Source organism: Lontra canadensis, unplaced genomic scaffold, assembly GCF_010015895.1.
Source record: "Lontra canadensis isolate GAN:19392208 unplaced genomic scaffold, GSC_riverotter_1.0 scaffold69, whole genome shotgun sequence".
NCBI lineage: Eukaryota > Metazoa > Chordata > Mammalia > Carnivora > Mustelidae > Lontra > Lontra canadensis.
The window spans coordinates 4156237-4177376 of NW_022631063.1; the positions used below are offsets into that span (position 1 = coordinate 4156237).

The 21140-nt window shown below is 38.3% G+C and overlaps 1 protein-coding gene across 8 annotated transcripts in view; it reads right to left on the reverse strand.

The window, feature by feature from the left end:
- The window catches only part of LOC116880907 (sodium channel protein type 1 subunit alpha), a 152539-nt gene that overhangs the window by 114825 nt on the left and 16574 nt on the right, over nt 1-21140 (reverse strand). Inside the window, exon 1 of one of the 8 annotated variants that reach the window (XM_032880354.1) lies at nt 18249-18504. The exons of 5 other annotated variants lie outside the window; for them this stretch is intronic. The gene's annotated coding sequence lies outside the window, so the exon portion shown is untranslated. Of the gene's footprint in view, nt 1-16121; nt 16141-17410; nt 17432-18248; nt 18505-21140 lie in introns of those variants that run through there. 2 more of the 8 variants (XM_032880356.1, XM_032880358.1) reach the window with 2 other exon arrangements.

The following is a 21140-nucleotide window of genomic DNA, read 5'->3' on the forward strand; positions in this document are numbered from 1 at the left end:
TTATTTAGATCAGGTAATAACTATTTTATCTCATTGTCATTCAGATATAATAGGTACAGAGAAAATATTTACCAAATAAAACTTCAGTAAATTTGATGTTGTCTATTTTATGTATAATGAAAGTCTTTTGTATCTTAAAGCATGGTTTAATCTGTTTAAGAATCAATCATTTTTGGGTTGCCTAAGTGGCTCTAAGCTTGATTTCAAATTTGGGATATACGTATGAAAGACATGGCTTCTGTCCAGGAGGAGCACACAGTCTATTAGGAGAGACACATTTGTTACACTGTGTACGTGGAACAGGAAGTTATCTTGGAGACACAGAGGGAGCACAGAAGAGGCCATGATCAATTCTTTCAGGATGGGGGAGGAATAGAAACGTTGCTAAGAGAAGCTTCCTAAGTAGGTGATAGCTGACATGAGTATTATAAAATGAAAGGAAATTCTTCACGAAGACAAAGGAAAAGGGCTGAGGACATATAGAACCTGTAAAACTAATATGGTTTTTTGATTACTTAGAAAAAGTATAGTGGAATGCTAATAGTTTAAACATATCAACACGGTGCCCAGCACTGTGCTATGTACTTGATGAATATGATCTTTAGATTTTACTATACAATTTGTATGGCAAATATGTATTTTTGTCACTATTTCACAGATGAGAAAACAAAAGTCAGAAGAAATAAACCCTAATCAAAGTCATAGAGTATTCGGCGAGAGCTGGGATACGAATACTGATTCATCTGACTACAGCTCCATGTTCTTCCACTATATCAGATTTGCTGGAAATATCTCTCTGTTCATGGCAGGGTGCCTGGTACTCTGCTTATAAATATCTGCTGCGTGAAAGAAATGAGTGAATGATTTGATATCAAACTCAATTTAGTCAGTTAATTTTATCAGTGGTATTTATGGATAGAAGAGAAAAGAATTGAGAAGAAAGCAGAGACACACATTTGTCATAACTTTCTTATGAAAAGAATGAAACTAGACATTAATCAAAAAGGAATGTTTTCATTCTTAAGACTCAACTGCTAATGTTTGCAGAAATAATCCCCATTTTTTAGAAGAGGAAACTGGGGCAAAGAGAGTCAGAAAGAGACAATGATCGCCATCGTCTAATGTTACAGCATAATCTACAATGGGAAGAACCGCAGAGTCTGTTGGATTACCAACAGGGTTGTCCTTCATCATCTTATGAATGTATGGAAGTTTTGGAGTGCTAGAGATATAAAACACGATGGCAGTAGTTTAAAAAAGTATATGGGCAATGAGAAATGGAGACATTTTGAAAGAATAAGTCTTCTGTCAAGAAGTTTGACTGAACAGGAGGACAAGATGTTACTATAGCTAGACAGAGGGAGAAGGAACATTTTGATAAGAAGGAAAAAATCTTACATTCTGGAGAAAGGGAACGAAGCAGAGGATCAAGATGTGTGAGAAAATGGGTGTGGAGAAAACAAGGAATAGGGAGGTTGATATAGAAGAAACTGTTCAAAGTGCAAATACTTGAGTGAGCAGACATAACATTTCACTCTTAATTTTTCCTCATCTCTAAAAGATGGCATAGAACTTGATCAGACACGAGAGTTTCATGAAAGGAAGGGCTGGATAAGATCACCCCTAAGGTTCCATTTGGCACCCATATATATATATTTTTTTAAGATTGTATTTATTTATTTGACACAGAAAGACAAAGAGAGAGAGGGAACACAAGCAGGGGGAGTGGGAGAGGGAGAAGCAGGCTTCCTGCTGAGCAGGGAGCCCAATGTGGGCCTCGATCCCAGGACCCTGGCATCATGACCTGAGCCGAAGGCAGACGCTTAACGACTGAGCCACCCAGTGGTACTCATATCTTTATAACATTTTCTATTTCTTCCCTTAGAATAATCCTTATTAGAGCTAAACTAAGGTGCACTGTTTTGTACGGGATCTTCAACTGATACATCTCAGTCAACAACCCTTAATGGAAAAGTTTCCTCATCGTGGAAGTGAATTGGCCACTTCTCCTGCCAGCCTGCTGTTTATAAGAAAGCGCAAGGCTGCTGGTGAGAAAGGAAACAATTAATATCTGGTCCTGAGAAAGTACTTCCTCGGGGAATAAAAATAACAGAAAATACTTCATCTGTGGGAGAGCACTTCTAAAAGGAAATGAGATAATTTCTCAGTTTATTTCTGATATGTTTCAAAGAACCTCAGCTAAGTCCTAGGGGGAATGTCTCAGATCTTATATCTTATTTTTTAGGAATTTTGCTATAGAGGAAAGAATGTGAACTATTCTTCATTTAACATTTTGTACACATTTGCCTGGTGTACCTTGCTCCAATCCAGTGGGTATTCTTGGTAAATATTTTCACTTTTAAAAGATCCCAGAGTCAATAAACTTGTAGCCCTGCTGTTACTGTTTTTGGTTGTTTTAAAAATCTTTGAGGTAAAATTGCCATTTGTGAATCAAAAAATCAATCATAGAATTTTTAAACCCGCTTTATCCAGGGTCTCCCGCTTTTATCAAAGAATTAAAATGAGGGGCTGAATTTAGTTGTTAACATGACTAACACCAGGCCTAAATGTAACTGAATACTCTGGCAACGGAAGTGAAATCAAAAGTTACAATTAACAAATGATTTTGTGGACTACAGACTTCATACCTATTAAAACTTTTGAATACATACTTAAACTTTATTGAAACTCTTTACATTAAAATAATTCATACTTATGACCATATGAAAATGGTTTAAATTCACTCCATTTGGCTTACTTTGGTCAAAAGAAACCTACGACATCTGTTATATTGATAACTCAATATGAAATTAAACATTATAATTGGAAATAGGATTAATAAGACTTTATTTGGTCAACAAATGCCCAATTTTTATTTCTGAATGGGAGTGCTAGACCCTATTTAGCATTCCCTAGTGAAAAAGCCATCTTCCATGAAGCCAAGTGAGAAGATGATGTGTTAACACCTGTCCAACTTTTTTTTTTTTTTTCAGGAATAGTGACATGAAATTTAAGCCTTTACCACTACAAACTATGGAATTTAAAAATCAGTAATTTTAACTGAGCAAAAGAACTTGTAACAACAGAATGGGATCCAGTCAGGAGGCAGGAACCACATACTAAACACAGAAAGTTGAATATGAAGAGTTACTAAGTTATGACAGGAGAATCACTATAGAGATTTAAGAAAAACCAAAGAGTGTCCTAGGGCTGAGGTAGAGCACCCAAAAGAGGTTAAACATGGGAAGGTTCTGTGGTTGAAGCCCTGTTTCTCTAGGACTTTGTAGTTTGCTGGGGTGCCCAGGCCAGAGTGGGTCACAGTTGTAGGGCAAACAGAAACAACCCTCCAGGGCTGGTGAATGCAACTTCAGAAGGAATGGTGCACCCCTGTGGGCAGTCCAGGAGCCTGTGGTATCTGTGTTGGGAAGGCTGGGAAGTCACCAATGGGCTGCCTCAACTGGGTATGTGGTTGAGAAGAATATCACCAGATGCCCCCCCACCCCAACACACACACACATCTTTAGTGGATCATGCACTAGAAGCAAGTAAAATCAAAATGTAACATTTAGAACCAGGAATAGAGGGCCCCTCCTCTTACAATGCCCCTTCAATGTCCTCTACTGACAAAGTTTTAATATCAGTGACAAAACTTACTGTAAAGGACAAATGCTTAAAGAGCCCAGCTTACTATGGCTGACTAGGAACCAAAGGGTGAACCTGAAGCTGAGGGCCAGTAAATTGGTAACTGGCATGTCTTGTACAATGAAGATTATTATTAATAATTATTTTTGTCACAGGCTATACTTACTTCTTATTAGCTACCTATTTTCATTTATTTTTATCAATCAGATACTTACTGCCTACTCTTAGTTGATCCCCTTAACTACTTTAATAGGCCAATGTGGAGGCAAATTTGTTGTTATACAGACTGTTAACTTCTTCATTCACTGACAGTTCTCCAAAACGAATAGCAAGTCATCTATTGGTTCCTATAAGCATTTGTCTGCAACTCTTGTATTACTTGCTGACTCCTACCTCCCCTTATCTCTACTTGTGAATATGTCTCATTTTCTGTTTTAGAGTAACATCCATCTTTGCATTCATCACTATACTACATGAAGTTCTTCCCTCGTGAATGGTACACAATCAATAGCTGCTGAATTAGTCAATAAAATAATTGGAATAACAATACCATCTCCCAAGAGTGACAGGTGCAAAAAGCACAATAGTTTAAAATTCAACAGCTATAATAACGAACAAAGGCTAAAATACCGAACATTTTTATAGTAAAGGACATAAATATGTTTCTTTACCTAATTTTCTTTTTTTCCTAAAGTCAAGAATTATTACTCCTCACAGAATGTCTATTAATTATCTTTGGTATTATGTTGGGCATTATGACAAAGAAAAATCTTTGTTCTAAATTTAAGCTGGAATTTTGAATCCTATTGTGATCCATCAAGGCACAGTACTCAATGTACATGTAAATATGAACATTGATTTCCTTAAGATCTGTAGTATTGAAGCTTAGAGATGGTATAAAATATGTTCAGAGTTTCAAAGAAGTAATGAATTCCATCTTTCTAAAAACAATTTTTACATACCCAGCTTCTATTTTTTATTTAGAATCTAAATACTTAAGAGTAAGTATCTTGGCAACCTTATACATAGTCTTTAACACTAGTCTTATACAAAGTCGGTTCTCAATATGTATACGTGGAGTGAATGGATAGTAAATGAAAAAAATGGGTGATGGAAAAATCATTCCTTGCTCTGACCAGCTTCCTGACCATTCTGGTCCAGGGTCCATTAACTATGAGCATGATTATAATACTAAATCAATGTTATTTGTCAGTATTTCCTCTCATTTGTCTGTCAGATTGTACAATCAGCATATATGCTAATCATAAATACAATATGGAACAACAGACTGTAGGAATAATTAAATAAATGTAAGGCTCAATGACGGAATATATGAAGTCATGAGAATTATATTTTTGGATTAGTACTGATGGCATGAAAAAATATTTAAGATATAACACCTGATACTAAATTGAAACACTCTTGAAATCCTATAATGCAAAGAAGAATAAAAATCATTTAGAGGAAAACATTGAAATATTAAAAACAATACCCTATTGTTATTTTGGGAAAAACTCATGTAAAAGCTAGTAAGATTGTAAATATTATTTTCTTCATTATGGTTTTCTAAATATTCTAAGTTTTCTATAATAACTATCAATTTTACAACTATAAAAAATAATTCTTGCATAATATTTTAAAAGTGGGACTCCAGTAAGGAAACAACATATGCCTCAAAAATGACAAAAAAGGAAATAATCAAATATTGAATTGACTCATAATGCTAAAGGTATTAAGAAAAAAAATTAAGAATGACTTTGAAAAACAGTGTTAATCATAAAATATATGGGCTCTATAGTAGGAGTTTAGAATTTGCATAAGAAATAAAATTATGAAAATTACTATATTATTCTTAGATGTAGTTTGACAAAAGTGGTTATTTTTATAGAAGTGGTACTAAAATATGGAACTGTCAGGTATTAGACATTACTCAAAAATTGTCTTTGGTTTTCATTCTCATTGAACAAACATCTGTTGAGTACCTTTTCTAAACTGAAATAGGCAGTGCTGATAATACTTAGACATAGTGGACTCTAGATTGGCCAGTGTTGCAAAGAAGGTAGGGGACCCCTCCCCTGCAAAGAGGGGCTGAGAAATAAGCACACTCCAGTACAACTGGTGCTGTGATAGAAGCAGACGCCAGCAGGGCGGCCGTGGCATAGCGGGGAAATGAGTCCTCCCGAGAACCGAGAAGCAGTGGTGGCTTTCCCCACAGAGAAGGAAGCAGCAGCAAAGACTTGGAGATAGAAACAGCTTCCGCTATTCACAGAAATGCAATTAGTTCGGCAAGACTAATGGCAGGGTAGATACGCTGTGGGGAAGGGAGAAACCTAGACAGTGCACAGAAGCCAGTCATCCTTAAGAAATTTGGTGTTTACCTGAGAGTATCACTTAGAGTTTCAAAAAGGGGATTTGATGTGCTTGTTAGAAAGGTTACTGCTGAGTGTGTGGAGGGCTGACTCCAAGTAGGGAAGATGAAGACCAATAGAACATTCTTACATTGGTTTAGTTGAAGGATGACGAAAGTCCAAACAGTGTTAGAACATTGGCACACCTGGGTGGCTCAGTCGGCTAAGAGACTGACTCCTGGTTTTAGCTCAGATCATGATCTCAGGCCCCTGAGATTCAGTCCCATGTTAGCTCGTGCTCAGTGGAAGTCTGCTTGAGATTGTCTCTCTCCCTCTCCCCCCTCACTAGCACAAGATCTTTCTCCCTAAAAAATAAAATAAAATAAAATAAAACAAGTTAATTAATTAAAAAGTATTAGAACATTTACCTTTTATGATCTCTGATTTACTTTGCAAAACTTTTTGTTCACTTCTACTAGAACTTACTGAACTAAAAGGATGATGTGCGTAGCTAATGGAAAACCTGGTATAATGTGACAAATATTTTCTCTATCAGCATAACCTCCAGGGACTAGTTAACCTGCATTATAATAATCTCAATGAGTACATGTCTACAGCGTAACAGATATAAATGTATCATTGAATCTGATAAATTATCAAATTCATCCTTGTCATATAAAATTTTGGTCTCAGGACCCCCTTATATTGATAATATTATTAACAACCCCCCAAAACTTTTGTTTGTGTGGGTTGAGTTTACTGATATTTATGATATTAGAAATTAAAATAGAGAAATTATGAAAATATTAATTTATAAATAAGCATTAACAAACCAATCACATATTTAAAAATAATATTTTAAGTGAAAAATAATCACAGCTCTAAAAGAAAAAAATCTGAGAGTGGTGTTATTTTATAAATTTGTAAAACTCTTTAATGTCTGGCTTAACGTCCAGATTCTTAAATAAGCTTGTGCATTCAATCTATTATAATTTACATTTGGATGAAGAAAATCTGGCCTCACATAGATGTGTAGTTTGAAATTTTTAATAGTCTTTTCACTTATATCTGAACAGTCTTCTTTGATAATCTACAGAAACTATACAACTGGAATCTGAAACCATTATCAATGAACTTGTACTCTGGTACACTAAAATCTATCAGTCTATCTTACACTTTGAATGGATCCATTATCCATGTATGATTTTGTATCATTATCCATTGTTCATTTGTAAATGTTTCGGTTGACTGATTTGTGCAGGTCTTTGAGATGCTGAAACATTTCATTATCCATCTGCTAACATCACTACTAATCGCATCAGAAAATCCTTTAAGTTTTGAGAAGCTGCTGAGTTCAGATAGAAGTTTTCAAAAATTCTAATTTTCTCTTCAAAGTTCCAATGCTGTCATTGGTAACAAATACTCTCCGTTATTTTTCTTGAAATGACAGGCTCACTTCATTTTCAAAAAAATGATCTGCCAAATACCCAAGTCTAAACGAGCAGAATTTGTGTGTCAGTCACCCTTTCAAGTAAAGATGATCTTCCATGGAAAAGCAGCCTCTTTGTTTGTGCTCAAACAATTGCACAGTGATTTCTTTTGAGTCAACCACCATCATACTTTGGAAGGTGGCGCATATTCTTTCTGTGTATTTCCAACTTCAGCACACAGAATATTATAACTGGCTTTTAGTTTAATGAATTTATTTAACTATTTTTATGGGGAGCAGATGGCAGTGACGAATGCAATGATGTTGGGGAGGATATGGGCTATGGTAAGTGCTGTGAAGTGTGTAAACCTGGCAATTCACAGACCTGCATCCCTGGGGCTCATAATACATTTTATTTTTATAAAAAAATAAAAAATTATTAAAAAAAAAGGATGCAATGATGACAAGTACAGTTTGGTGCTGCTGCCTTGAGAAGTTTAAGGCTAGGGGTTTTCATTGTTCTAGTACCATACCACATGGTACCACTAGTACCATAGTGAAAGAAGGAAAAATTCTTTTGTGTGATTATGAAAGTCGTTGCAACCTGAGCGACTCCCTAAACGCTTTCAAGGGAACTCAGAGGCATCTGTGGACCACATTTTGAAAATAACTGCTGAAATCATGTTAATAATTTTTCTATTTTTGTGTATTATATTCTGTATGCATCAAAGACTATGAACATATTGAGAATATGATTGTGGAAACATTCTTAGATAACCACAGAGTGTAAGGAGTGTTAGAAATGAAATGCAAAAACAGGGGCTCCTGGATGGCTTCGTCAGTTACACGTCCAACTCTTGATCTCAGCAAAATGCCTAAAAATTAAAAGGAAAAAGAGAGAGGGAGAGGAAAGGAGAATAAGATAAGGTTTGGTCCCAGAGGAGGGCAAGCTGGGATTCCATTCTTTGTCACTCCATAGGGAGGTTCATGGAGCCCACCTTTGTCTTTTCTGTTTTCTTGCTTACTGATGTCTGTTTAAGTTCTTAATTATCCTCTAACTTCCTTTTTTGCAATGTCTTCAAAAAGTCAGTCCTGTCTTCATTCCTACAGGTTGATTTATAAACCTCTAAATGCCTTAAATATTGGTATACGATCTTCCAGACTCCTCAAATCACTGGAAACCTGAAACGCCAAGGCCCACTGAAATGATGGCATCGTAGACCTGAAACCAGTCTGTTGCCTCTTTGGTTTTGTACCAACACACTGACACACATAGCCCAAAATACCACTGGCCTTTTTAAATGGCGTATCACATTCCAGGATAATAGGGAAACTGCTGCCTGGTAGCATTTGTCAAGTCTCAAAGTAGCTCTTTCCAGGATTTTCAAATCCACTGAATTTCTTAGACTATAATATTTCATGTGACAGAATTCTCTTGTTTTTTTTTCCTCCTCTATGAATATATGATCAGAAATCCTGAACTCTGGTTTCTTTTCCGTATTCAATACTTTCCTTGATTTTGAAATTATTAGTATTTGCTTCGAAATAATCTAGATATTGTCATCTAAGGCGCCATTACTCATCTACTCCTCTTCACACAGATTTGTCTCACTAGCCTCTCCACATGAGTAATTCCACATCTCCAAAGGCAATGTATACTAATGATGACCCTCGTTGCTCTGTCCTGTCTTCTGGCTCAATAGTATACATTGTTAATGCATTCTTATTATTCTATCTGATAATCTTACAAACTGATTTTGCCAATTTGATGAGTTTTATTGGAAGTAGTTTAAAAATTTATGTACAGGGCACTTGGATGACTCAGTCGGTTAAGTGTCTGCCTTCAGCTCAGGTCATGATCCCAGGGTCCACGTCAGGCCCCCTGCTTAGTGGGGAGTCTGCTTCTCCCTATCCCTCTTCCCCTCCTATCCAGTCATTCATTCTCTCTCTCTCTCTCTCTCTCTCAAATAAATCAATACAATCTTTAAAAAAATTATGTACAGGGGCACCTGGGTGGCTCAGTGGGTTAAAGCCTCTGCCTTCAGCTCAGGTCATGATCCCAGGGTCCTGGGATCTAGCCCCACATTGGGCTCTCTACTCAGCAGGGAGCCTGCTTCCTCCTCTCTCTCTGCCTGCTTCTCTGCCTACTTGTGATCTCTGTCTGTCCAATGAATAAATAAAATATTTTTTAAAAAATTATGTACAAATTGCAAAAATATTTACAGTTTTGGTTTTCTTTTTGTGTCTGCTTTTGATGCTCTCGTCTGAGGTCAATTTTTACTAAAATAATCCATTGCAAATGATAGGTGTGTCACAAATATAACTTTCCTAAAATGTTGCTGAATTCTAAAGGGAGAAGTTAGATTGCCAAATTACACAGTTTTAAAAAAAACACTTCTTTGACATTTAAAGCTAACTTTATATTAAACCCCTTTCCAAAGCTCATCTATTGTTAAAAAATTGGCAGAATACTAATTTTATCATAGAGAGTTCGTGGCCTGATAAAATATTCAAACATTCAACTGTTTATTGAATAACTTTATATTGAGTTTTAATATTTTGATACAGATCCAATAAGGATCTTTAAACAAAATAGATTTACCCAAATGCATTTGAAAAATAATGTATGCTAACATTCTTTTAAATTTTATTATATTTAAGTAATCTCTGTATCCAGTCTGGGGCTCACACTCACAACCCCAAGATCAGGAGTCTCACACTCCACTGACTGGACCAGCCAGGCTCTCCTGTATGCTTTTATTATGGGTGTTAAAGCAACACATGCTTATTTTGGAGAACTTGTACAAAAAATACTTGGCATATAAAATAAATCATTAACAGTGATAATTTTGCTTGTATAGAGTAGGGATCATTTTATCATCTTTATCCTTCTATTCCTTCTTATTTTACGTAATGAGCATGTGTTACTTTTGTTACAAGAAAAATAAGATGTAATATTCTATTTTTTTAAATTTGTAAAGAAGAAAATAAAAATCATAATCTCATAAACTGGAAATAACTATTACATTCTTTCTGTTTTTTTCTTTTCCTAAGTAAAAACACTATTGCTTCTTGTTTTTCATTACTGAGATCATACTAGATATATATATTTATCTGTATGGCATTTTTTATGTTCCCATTTTATGTTGGGCAATTGTGCAGAGAAGTAAACATTCCTGAAACATTATGTTTAATGGTTCCATAAAATCTCAATATTTGTAAAGACCATGGTTTATTTAACCATTTTTCTAACATTGTATATGTAGACGGTTTTCAGTTTTGGTTGGGTGGAATTACTATTCCTAAACAGGGAACAGTTTGGTAGGACTGTCAGTGAAAGGGCACAGTTCACCTTCAACTAAGGGGATCAGATTTATAATACAAACTTGACCAACTGATGCTCACGTCCTAGAATTTTAGTTTTTAATCCAAGTGACAAAAAAAGAAAGAAAGAAGGAAAGGAAGGAAGGAAGGAAAGAAAGAAAAAGAAAGAAAGAAAAGGGGGGGGAAGCCTAAGGTAGTCAAATGAATTCATCCTAGGAGATAATAGCACCTTGCAGAAGCCACCAGAAACCACCAGAAAAGTCCACCAGAAACCACCAGAAAGTCCCAAGTAAGGGCTAACTAACCATCATAGCCTTCCTTACTCTTGTCATTTCCAGTCTAGATGTCAACTACTCATCTTTATGAACTGTACTTTCTGAGATACTACTTTTATACTTACATTAATCTCAGTCTCAGTTGTTTATTGAAACACTTTGAAATTAATTATTTATAAAATCTTCATGGATTCCTAATTTTTATATCCTTTTATGTCACTTTTCTCATTGAAACAAGTAAGAGCCTGAGCTAAGTAAACTTTACTCATAGATTGTGAATATCAACATGACACTGCAGGCACACAAGTGTAATCAATGTCACCACTCTTCTGCTTCTGCCCACTTTATTATTCATCACGCCCCTTTAAATAGAAGCCTAATTAATTTCCTTTATTGGACTATTAACACATACACAGACAACTCATTAACCGGTGGGAGAAACTTATGAATAATGAAAACTCACCATTAGTAAAACAACAATAATTTTATCAACAACAAAACGAGTCTTACCAATTTCTATCTTCTTTGCTCATTATTTTAGCAGTCGTTCGTATACCAAAGACAACTGTTACGGGCTGAATTGTTTCCCCCTCAAAATTCATACATCAAAGCCCTAATCCCTAGAACTTCAGAATGTGACAGTATTCGGACACTTTACAACTTAAAGAGGTGATGAAGTTAAGATAAGGTTGACTGGTGTCCTTACAAGAAGAGGAAATCTGGACACAAAAAGAGATGCTCAGAAAGCATACACACAAAGAAAAAAACCATCTGGGGACATAGAGAAGGCTGCCATTGGCAAGTCAATAAGAGAGGACTCAGAAAAAACCCAAATCTAAGAAACACCTTGATCTTGCCTTCCTAGCCTCCAGAACTATGAGAAACAAATTTCTGTTGTTCAGTCTGTGGTATTTTGTTATGGCAGCCCTAGCAAACTGATACAACAAGCTACCCTATTTGAATGGTACTCATCTATTTCAAGTCCAACAGTTTCCCCCAATGGTTTCATAAACATGAAACAAAAGCAGACAAGAAACATACATTATAAAGAACATGGACAGTGTTTGCATAAGTTTGGGAGGAAATGTGCAATACAGTAGGGATATTTCTTAGAAATTTATAGTAATTTTTCTGCAAAAACATTACCTTGTTACTTGCTACCTTGTTAAATTTCCAGTAGAGTCACAAATGAATATGCTTTCAGTTTGAGAAAAATTTGACATGAAGCTGGCTTTAAAGAGTATTTAACAATTATAGGTATGTGGGCCAATTTTCTTATACTTAAAGTTATATGGATTCTAAAAAAGGAAACTCTCACTGCTCTTTTCTTCAAGAACAAAGGCAACCATAGCACCAGTATGTGTCATAACTGCTGGTACAAACATAGATGCACATAACATACAGCCCGGCCAGCAGGAGTAACATGATGATTCAGTAGGGAAACAAGAATCTTCCCAACAATCTGAGGCCAAACGCTTGGTTCCTGGACCTGTTTTGAAAGCATAAACTGAACTACAGTTGCATTAGTTGCATTATTAACTTAGCTCTGTGTTCTGTTTTGTTCCCTATCTAATTATGTTTTGTGCACCTCTTAACCTCATATATGATCAGTCATTAACTTTGCCTTTTTATCCCTATTTCCTATTTACCTATTGACTGCAGAAACCTAATGGGTACTGGAGGGTGGTATTTGTCTCGAAATTACCTGATGTTACCTGATCAGACCAGGTCCCAGCACCTCATTGTCTGGAAGAACGCTTACCTCCAAACTGTTTCAAGCCCTCCCCTGCCTCAAGGTGTCAAGAGATGATTCACCCTCCTCACATGTATTCATCTTCTTCCCAAACATATAGAAGCTGTCCCTGGGCTCAGCAGGGCAAGGCAACTTTGGGAATGATCTGCCTCCTCATTGATTTGCCCTTCTGATAATAAAGCTTTCATTGCTTCAAAAAGCATGTATTGGACATTGGTCTACTGTGTACCAGGTGCATGGACAAGTTTAAGTTTGGTAAGGAACTCACGCTGGGTCAACTGAATATCAACATGCAAAAGAAGGAAGTTGGATCCCTGCTCCACGTTATTTGCAAAGATTGACTCAAAATGAATCACAGACATAAATGTAAAAGCTAAAACTATAAATAGAATAGAAAAAAAGGAGTAAATTATCACGACCTTGGCTTAGGTGATGGTTTCATATATATGGCATCAAAAGCACAAATGACAAAAGAAAAAATTAAGCCAAGAACTATAGATGCTTTCATCACAATTCAAGTTAAGGATGTGGGCAGGGCATCAAGGGAGTAAGAGGCCCCAAGAGAAGGAGAGGATTTTTGCCACTTACAGGGTGAAAAGCAAGGTTCATTCTAAGAAGAGAATTTCACACGTGCTAGAGAGAAATTACAATGTTTGTAGGTAACTGAGAGGGAGTGGGAGCAAACAGCTAGGAGATATAAAAAGATAAACCATTAGAATGTGAATTTTGAAGGAATAAAAATATAACGAAACATTTAATATAGACAAAAATGAAAGCTGATGTTTATATTTTCCCATATTATTTTGAGATCCTGTTAATTCATTTGCAAAAAAAAAAAGATTTATTCAAACACTTCAGAGCGCCTACTGTGTCCTAAGGAACCTGGGGGATGACAGACTGATTTTCGTCCTTACCATCAGCCCACACGTCCCAGATTTAGCCATTTCAGGGGAAAGTGCTGAAGTGTAAGCAAGATAGACTGGTTGCCTGGGGCATTGTTGGGTTTTGGGGGGGTTTTGTTTGTTCTGTTTTTTATTTTAACTGATTATTTGCAGCCATCTAGCCAAAAATCTCAATCAGATTTTTTTTCATCAAATAGTGCCTTTTAAACCTTTTCAAGCCAATTTCACAGCATTCTAGGAAACAGCATTTTCCACAGAACTTTATAAACTGTTAAAACATTTTGGTGTGTAAAAATAAGTGGTTTAGGTTTCTTTTGTTGTTGTTGTTGTTTGTTTGTTTTTTAACCAGTAATTTGGCACCATTAAATATTCGACTTAAATTTATAAATGCCAGGGTTCCCCAGATCTGGCTGGTCACCTGTGTGGTCCCCAAGTCCTTCCATTTCTTCTCCTCCCAGGATTGCTAACAAGGTGGGTGCCAGCCCTCACACCTGTGAGACACTGTGCCCTTGGGATCCTTTGTGTTTTCCCTCTTCTCTCCGTGCTGAATGCTCTCCTCTCCCCTCACTCAGTTACCTCTTTTGCTTTCTCTCTGCATGCCCCCTTCGACCTCAGTATTGCCTTTCCCTACTTAATTTTATTTCAAAGAACATATATTCTCTGCTATTTCATTACACAATGATAAGCCTACTAACTCTGTCACTAGTCTGAAAGCACCATGTGGGCAGGGATTTTGTCTAATTCACCATGTTCCTGTACCTAGTAGAGGGACTGTCCTATACTGTAGTAGGATATAATTTTTTTCCCCAATGAATGAATATAGTACATTTAGGAAATCATTCTAAATCAAACTATATGAAATTTCAGATGAATTGACATGGGGAACAAAGATAAAAGAATCTTTATAACTTACTGCCCATTGGCAGGTTGTTGGGACAGGCAGAGTGATCTTCCTCTAGGAACTCAACTGCCTATGTCCATTCTTTTCTAAGCACAAAAGGCAGTCTTAGTTTAACATTAACCCACCTCCAGGATCTTGTGAGTCTCCTTTAACATATAAGAATTCCTTTGGAAACTTCATCTCTACCCCCTTCCCAAGATATATGTTAGCAACCATCCTCCCAGCAAATGACCCACCAATATACATTTGAAGAGTCTCATGACTGAGGTTTTACTAGAGAGCACTAAATGACCTCTTCCCCAACCACAGCTAGCCCCTCAAAGTCGTGGAAACCTTGCTTCCAAATTCATTAGAGATTTAAGATATCCCAAATACCCTTCCAACTTGAAAGTATATAAAGGGCCACTCCTCATGACCCAAGTGCAGCTCTTTCTGCCCAAGGGTCCTGTCTACGTGCTTTAATAAAACCATGTTTTGCACCAAAGATGCCCCAAGAATTCTTTCTTGATCATTGGCTCTGAACTCCAATGTTTCCACATCAGACTTATAGCCGCCATATACAGACTGCCCTACCTGAGTCCTGATATCTGGGCTAGATCCTAGCTCTACCCTCACTGGAGTGATCAGGGATGGTGAAAGCACAGACTTTGCAGCCAACCTGTCTGGGTTTGCTTGGGCTCTGCCACTTAATTCTCTAACTGAGGGAAAGTTAACTTCATTAGGCCTTGGTTTCCTTATCCATAAACTATTGATTAATAATAGCACCTACCTCATTGATTAAATGGCAAAATATCTGTAAAGTTCTGATCAGAATAGTGGCTGGCATGGAGTAAATGCTATGCATATTTGCTAAATAAAATAGTTAATAAGTGGGAATCCAGGAACAGGGACAAAAGAAAACGTTGGAAAAGCACAGTTTGGAGACATTTGGTTTACTTTTTTTTTTTCCCTGACCACAGTTGCTCAGAAAATAAATCCCTTCCCCACACCTGCCCTGCACCAGTATTATCTAAACAGAGATGTGAAACATGCTTAATCGACGAATCAGAATTTCAAAGGATAGTAATTACTTCACAAATCACAGCCCATTGACCCAAAGATGAAGACCACAAAAGCATCAATAGCTCATTCTCAGTCCCTCTCCACCCTCCCGTGTAATCCCTTTCTCCTCCCCTCCCCCTTCCCAGGTAGCCATTTACCTGGCAGGAAGTATGGGTTTGGCCTATAATACCTTGTATCCACAACCCCCACCCCCAACCCAGCTAAATTTTGAAGGGGCGCTTTTAGGTGTCAAACTTGTACCAGTGTAAACCCAGGAGGACTGCCCAGTTTTCTGAAGTCCTAGGGGTAACTCCAAACAAGCCCAAGATTTTTCCCTTCCTTTTCTGCAACACACAGAGAAGGTGCTCGTATGTTTTCTCTCTCAGAATCTCTGGGTTCCCGGACAGTGCCCTCTATACAAGGAATTCGAATATGTCTTACTGGACTTCCCCTAGGAGATTCTGGAGTTTTCATTCCCTATGTTGGTAGCAATAAAGTTCACTTACATGTCTCTAGTCTGTCCCTTTGTCCTGGGTATTTCTAGTTGCTAATGGAGAATCCTGGCTGAGATCCCCAGTGCCTTCTTGGATACTGTATAATTAATTAGGCCTCCAACGTGCCTTCCTTTGCCCTCCCATGGATGGAGAAACCCTTTCCACCATGCCTTAAAGGGAAATTGCCCTAATAAATGAGTCTCCAGATACCAAATTTCCCAGCAAGAAGGAGCCATGTAAACAGAGACTATTAGTATTGGCGGCAAATCCAATGTATTAATTACTTTTACTGGTAGGAGCATTCCAGATTTGTTGGCTACCAAAAAAAAAATTTGGAAAAAAAAAAAAAAAAAACAACAAGGTGAAGAGGGAAGAAGATTTAAAAAAAAAAAAAAAAAAAGCCATACAAAGGAGTTGCAGTGAGTTTAATGGAAACTAATTGCATTGCTGGGTTCATGCGAAGTAACCAGCCACTGGGCTTTGTTCTAGTGGTTCATAATGTTACCTCACCCTCTCCACAAAACTGTTTTCCCGTAAATCTCTGTGGCCATCCATTCCTGTCTACACATTATGTTCCTAAAATAGACACCATCTAAAAATCTCTTCAAGGAGCTTTGAGCAGGAAGGCCTAAATTGCAGCAGTCCTCCTAGAAGAGGGAAGCAATGGTCTCACAGCAATTACAAGAGCAACAGCCACAAAGGAGAGGTTTAAAGAAGTTTTTCACAACAATCACTCTTCTTCCAGAACGCCCAGCCAAGGGGAGAGAGAAGTGTCACACGTCCAGCGAATGTGCCCAAGCCCCAGGCTGCATCACCCTCGAGGGCCGGGTCTCACAGCAAATAGGAAAGGTAAGCTACCCACCGCTCTGCACGGGAGAATCCCAAGCCGGAATCACCAGCCTCAGCATGGAATTTTCCTATTTCTCTTCGGCCTCGTCCTCTTGGGATGCTTTAAAGTGGATTACGGAGAAATCGGTCCTGTTACTACACTAGCACATCAGGAACCCCACGTGAACCTGTCAATCCATAGGAAGGGAAGGCACATTTTCTAGGTGTGAGAGCAACAGCGTCGGCAATTCGCAAGTTTGCTATTGCATCTCCGAAAATATTTAGTCCCATGCACAGATGGACAGAGCATGCCCCTGCGTTGGCTTCCATCGGTTCTCGAGACACGCGAAAGGGCACCTACCACCACTCTATCTGGACCGATTGGGTAAAGAGGAGTGACGCTTCTCCGTGAGTAAGTGGAGAGAACAAAAAGAAATAGAAGTAAACGTGGGGGGTGGTCTTTAAACACATACCTCAAACAGGTAGGAGAGCAGGGAATCCATGGTAACAAAGATGTGTTTGAAAAGCCTCCCGTCCACCCGGAGACCTTTCTCGTGCACTTTGGAAAAGCCAGCCGCTCACCCCGGGAGCCGAATCGCCTCTGCAGTCTCACTGCTCATCGTGACCTCTGTCTAATTAAAAGTAACTCGGTGTGTCCTGCCTGGCGTTCCACGGAAGAAGGGGCTCTCTCCCACTTCCCTTAAGCTCCCTTTGTGGCGCCGTTCGATCCGAGTTAGGGGGAGTGCATCATGGTTCCCTTCTGGCCCAAGGCAGGAGGCATTTCTCCTCCAAAGCCCAGCCTCTGCGCGAGGAGGCTGAACACCCCTGCAGTGCTGAGCTCCAGCACTGCCCGGCTGCCTCCTTCCTTCCTGGGGGGTTAACACTGAGATCTAATTTTTGCTCCATCCTTAGGAACAATATGACCTCTATTCACAGCTAGCTAGTCCAGCTCTAAAACACGGGGGACAAAGGGGGCTTCAAAAAGAGACCTTGAATAGGATGAAGGCAAGCAAAGGCAAGAAGAACTGGCCAGGTTCCAAGCTATTTCAGGCCAAAGAATCCCATCTTGTACCAAGATGCTGACTGCAAAACAAACCTGATTTCAGTTCGTGGAAGGTGGAGAGAGGAGGGGGAGGGGAAGGGGAGGAGAAGGGGAGGAGAAGAGAGGGAGGAGGGGGACCGTGGGTCTGAATTCACATACGAAAATGGACTTCCTGCTCAGTCCCAACTGTATATCCGAGAGCTCTTTTTCCACAGGAATAACTGAAATGAATATGACTAAGATCACAACGAAACAACCAGATGACTTACCTGATAAAAAGGAAAATTACCCATCTGCAACGAGGAGCAGCATCTCCCAAAGACGGGATGATAACAACGTGCCTTCAAATTGTTCAGATTCTGTTTGCAAAGGGTGACCAAGTATTTACAAGGGCTGCAGTCTCACTGAGGCGGGACACACACACACGAACACACACACGCACACATACACACATGCACCACAGATCTCTGCAGTATCCTCTCGGCTTCATCCTCGCCTCACTCTATGGTACCTAATACAAATCAGCAAATAGCTTGTTTAAAAAAAAAAAAAAGTGGAGGTAGCACCTTACATTACATCGCCATCTAGTGGTCAAACACTAAATATTTTCTCACCGGTCAGATTTATGTGTTCTCAACCTCTTTTCTCTGTTTCCTTCTTTCCCTTCTTCCCTCTGGCACTCTCACTCTTGGTTCCTCTTGTTTCTCCTTCATTTCCAGTTGCTCTATTATATCATACCCCTGATGACTTCAAGATGAGAGAGTTTAAAAGTAAATACACCTATCTTCAAGCATAGCAAATATCTTATGTTGCTTTTGCATTTTTGTCACTTTATTCTCACTATGAGTCGTTGCTATCTTTACAAATTATATAATTTGTGAAAAACTCTGTCTTCTTATTCCACCAGGAGAGAACGGGGTGGCCCTTTATTGCTAATCTATGGCTTTCTTTTGAGGATCTACTTGAAATGTTTCTCATTTGGGAGGTTGTGTTTAGTAGAAGGTTCTGCATTATAATGAACAGCTCACTGAGAGATGTTAAGTTTTACTTCAATTTCAACACCCATGAACACATGCCTTTGAGCTAGCTACTGGAGCTTGCCACAAAAACTTATATTTTGTCATCTTCATCTATATTTAGATGTTAACCAAGATTATCTTCCACTCTAAATGACTAGTTTTAGGGGTGCCTGGATGGCTCAGTGGGTTAAGCTGCTGCCTTTGGCTCAGGTCATGATCTCAGGGTCCTGGGATTGAGCCCCGCATCGCATCGGGCTCTTTGCTCAGTGGGGAGCCTGCTTCTCTGTCTGCCTGCCTCTCTGCCTACTTGTGATCTTTCTCTGTCAAATAATTTTTTTTTTAAATGACTAGTTTTATTATACTTAACCACAATGTTTCCTCATCTTGTGGAGTTGAGCTAAAGCTTAATTACAATAACATGTTTTGGTAAGCAAATATATATTTTTTTAATTGAATGAAGTAAGGCCTATTGATAGAAATATAAAATCCATCCATCAGGTGTTCCCAAGACAATGGAACATCCATGCGAAACTATTTGTAACTCTGGGAACTGAGAATAGAACTTTCTCTGTTGTGTACTGCACTTTAAAACTGAAACAGTCTTTGGCATCCGGTCATGCGTAAACTCATAATGAACTATGTGTAGATTAGTACTTTGCAGTAAATATTTCATCCTCGTTGCTTTCCCCCTAACACAGTTACTGCTGACAACTCTCATGGGGTGTGTTTTACCATTTATTAAATGATATCACCTACAATACTTCATCTATCTATTCCTTACCAAAGAACAGTATAATGGTTATTATTACTATTATTATAACTATTCCTTGTGCAGTTGAAAACTCTGAGGCTCTAAACCTTATCAGTAAGGCTTCAGCCAACATAGCTTACAAAGCAGTAAAACTAAGGCTCTTGGTTCTGAAGTCTGTTGATCTTTGCAACATATTTGAAAAGTCCCCATTTTCACCCCTGTTCTAGAATCATAAGGATATTTTGTTTCTCTGTTCACAAAACTTTTACTGAACCTTTTTAAATAAATTACTCGTGGGCCCATCTTCTCATCTATAAAAGAAGGAAACTGAGTAATCATTTCCTGTTCATCTCAGCAATTCTGTATTTTCACCAAAGCCAATCAAGGTAGCATGAACATTTTAATTGAAGTTATTCTGTGTCTGGGAAATGGTATTGTTCAGCCTCTGGTAGAGTTAGGGCAATGTTGAAAGGAGCCGGAGGGACCGGTGACCAATATTAGTAAGAAATTACTAAGCTGTGGGAGCTGAAGGAGATGTAGGAAGTATGTGAACTAACAGGCGGTATTCTTTTTTTTTTTTTAACGTCAGGCTAACATATTTCATAGGAACAGTACTTATAGCTTAAATGTATAGGCATAAAAAGAAGGACACTGTTGGCCACATGCTTTCATGCCTTCTCACTGCTTATTATAAAGGTCAAGTTTTTGAGTGGCTGCTCACAACAATTCTCTCGACATCTCTCTCTCTCTCTCTGGTCTGCAGTGGTGCACCTGTGCTCCTGGCTCCCAAGGACTGAGCAGGGAAGGTGTCTGTCCACCTGACCTTACTCAAACAGCACTGCTTCATGTGATTCTGGAGGCTGTGGGGGCCAAGCTTCACTGGAAACGCACGCCCCAAACCAGGTGGGCCAAGGCACTGAGAGCAAGAAATCACACAGGAGTAGAAGCAGTGACAAATGAGAGCCAGAAAACTTGCAATGACTTCTGTCTCCCGTTCCAGGCCTTCCCAAGATCAAGATACTTCACGGACTTAGGCTTCCATGATAAACACAAATAAACTCCATTTTCACTTAGTTGAACTTGGCTTCTGCTAGTCTGTGGAGTCCTAGCCAGTTCCCTCATTGCAGGAATCTGAATGCCTTAGTCCTTGAAAGCTATCAAATACTGCTCATATTCTGGGCATCTGACACTTCATTTATTCACCTCCTCAAGCTCCTGATATATATATATATATATATATATATATATATATATATATATATATATATATATAATATATTATATGCCAGGCACTTTTCCAGAAACCAAAGTTACATCAGTGAACAAACCAGATCAAAATCCCTCCGTTAGTGGAGTTCACTCCAACCTTTTAAACAGATGGAAAGGCACAC